Source organism: Eleutherodactylus coqui, chromosome 2, assembly GCF_035609145.1.
Source record: "Eleutherodactylus coqui strain aEleCoq1 chromosome 2, aEleCoq1.hap1, whole genome shotgun sequence".
In the NCBI taxonomy this organism is placed as follows: Eukaryota; Metazoa; Chordata; class Amphibia; order Anura; family Eleutherodactylidae; genus Eleutherodactylus; species Eleutherodactylus coqui.
The window spans coordinates 338,948,703-338,951,582 of NC_089838.1; the positions used below are offsets into that span (position 1 = coordinate 338,948,703).

A 2,880-nucleotide genomic window follows, 5' to 3' on the forward strand; every position below is an offset into this window, starting at 1 on the left:
AAAATAATTGAAAAAAATGTTATGTCTTTTAAAAAAAAAAAGAGGAGTATAGTAAAAAAAAAGCTAAACAAGTTTGGCATCGTAGTAATCGTACCGACCCATAGAATAAAGTTATCATGTCGTTTTTGTTGCCGTTTGTGCGCCGTAGAAGCAAGACGCACTAAAAGATGGCAAAATGTCGTTTTTTTTTTCATTTTACTCCACTTAGAATTTTTTAAAAGTTTTTCAGTACATTATATGGTACTTTAAATAGCACCATTGAAAAATACAACTCATCCCGCAAAAAACAAGCCCTCATACAGTGACGTGGATGGATAAATAAAGGAGTTATGATTTTCTTAATGGGGGGAGGAAAAAACGAAAATGGAAAAAGAAAAATGGCCGCGTCATTAAGGGGTTAAAATATAGTCACCTTTGCAACACTACACAGCTCAAAACTCTTGAGCACACAAACACGCAACAAATAAATTACAACATTCATGGTATGATCACCCTTTCTCACATTGCCTACTCTACATCACAAATAAGGAGTAGTGAATCCAGTCTGGCCTATAATACCATGTGATGCCAATATTTGTTGTGAACTATGTTAGCACAAAGAGGATGTGTCTCTCTGCTTCCCCACTCTTCGAACCCCACCCACTTCACCCATTCCCCTCATATTCCTCGATCATCTCATCATTGTTAGTTTACTTACTCAAAAAGTTATTTTTCCATGATCCTCAAGGCCTCCTGTTTATTTATATTGGTTATAGGTAACTGTTTTATTAAGCGGTCAAGGAGAAATATGGATCCTAATTAAATAAAGAAATTACTGATGTATTAGTCTTATTCTTGTAAAAATTATAAATGCAATGTTGTTGAAATTTACTTGAAATTCTAATTGCAGACAACCCTGTTAAACAATTTTAAATGAAAAAATTCTTTAAAAAAAGTGATTTAATAAAAATAAAATGCCTAGCATCCGCAGCAAAATGTTGGTGAGAACGATCTTGGGCTGTAATTCACGGCCTAATATTGCACACGCCCGTGTAAAGTTTGCCTACATCCTTTAATTTTTAGGAAGGGTTAAACACCAAGCTTCAGAGTGAAGCTTGGACTTGACAAAAACATCATTACTCTGCAACAGCTGACACCCCATCTGATTTCATATTTCTGCACAGCTGAATGAGCGGATCATTTTGAGACTACTTTGCCTACCAGAACCCTATTCACGAAAGTGTTCTCATTTTGACATCCAGCTGCATCCACTCGGACAAAGAAAAGACTTAAGCCACTGACAGACGCCCTACATGACAAGGAAATCCGCTTTTGATGGCTAAACCGATTCAATATAACAATATATAAGGACATGAAATCTATTTCCATTAAGCAACAAGATGATCTTCAAATCCAGTGACCTAAGCTTGGAATTTCCCCCAAAGCTATAGCTCTCATGCATATATCATTTCGGCCCCCAGTATCCTGTAATCAGCCCTTCCTGGAACTTCCTAAGCTAACTTTAAGATATATAGTACTGAACTTCATTTGGATTAGGAGTGGATTCCTTCACGTAATTAAACATTTATTGATAGCTTCAGCACATTTGTACATAGTACATTCTAATTCCTTTAGTAAGAATTATTGAACCAGCAAAAAAAACAAACAAACAAACAGTTTAACTCCTCACAATTTCTACCCACAGTACATAATTCAAAATATATCCACAGCAGATAAATCAGACAAATAAGCTGATGTCTTCAGTATCTTCGGGTATAAGATCATTAAAGCATATTATTGTATTGATAATTACCAAATCACATGTTTAGTGATTACTTCTTGTACAGCTTTCATAATGTCTTTATTTCGCAGACTGTATATAATAGGGTTAACCAAAGGAGTAAACACAGTATATAGCAGTGATAGGACTTTACTCATCGAAAGCATTTGTCCTTTTGTTGGAACAACATAAACACTAAATATAGTCCAGTAGAATATGGAGACCACAATGAGGTGGGAGCTACAGGTGGAGAAGGCTTTCTGTCTACCGGTATTAGATGAAATTCTTAAGACTGCTAACACAATATAAGTATAAGACATTACAATGATTGTGATTGGAATGAAGACAACTGGAGTGCCTAAAATAAAAAAACTCCATGTGGATAATGAATGTTTCAGAACAGGCAAGTTCTAGTAAGGGGACAATGTCACAAAAGAAATGGTCAATAATATTTGGTACACAAAAAATAAGCTTTGTTGTTGCTATGGCGTAAAGCAATGTAATGGAAAATCCAAGCAACCAACAAATGGTGACCAAAATTACACAATGTCCACTTCTCATGATAGAAGTGTAACGAAGGGGATTACAGATGGCCACATATCTGTCATATGACATCACAGCAAGGAGAAGACATTCAAATGTTTCTGAGCTACATAAAAAATAAAATTGAGTGATACAGCTGATAAAAGTCATCGTTCCCCCACCATTCAGTAGGATGCGGAGCATGTTGGGGACAATATCTGTGATCACCAAGATGTCACCAATAGACAGTTGTGAGATGAAGAAGTACATTGGAGTGTGGAGGGTCTTGCTGGTGAACACTAGGATGATTATAAGGATATTTCCACATATTGTCAAACAATAAAACACAAGAAAAAGACAGAACAGGAATTTGTTTATACTTTGCCTACATTGAAATCCTAAGAGGAAAAACTCGAAAGTCCGATTTCTCTCCTGCGTGATAGTACAGATAGTAGTTATTCTACCATAAACATACACAATGGTAAGTTCTTTTTTCTCTTAATACACAAGTACTATTGTATTCCATTGTCATGTACTAGGCATAAATATAATTATGCTCGTTATATAATGTACCTTATTATACTTTATGCATGATACTG

The 2,880-nt window shown here is 35.4% G+C and overlaps 1 pseudogene; it reads right to left on the reverse strand.

Annotated features, from left to right (window-relative positions):
• Window positions 1–1,788: 1,788 nt before the first annotated feature.
• On the reverse strand, window positions 1,789–2,609 carry LOC136613186 (olfactory receptor 11H6-like; annotated as a pseudogene).
• Between the last annotated feature and the right edge of the window lie 271 nt (window positions 2,610–2,880).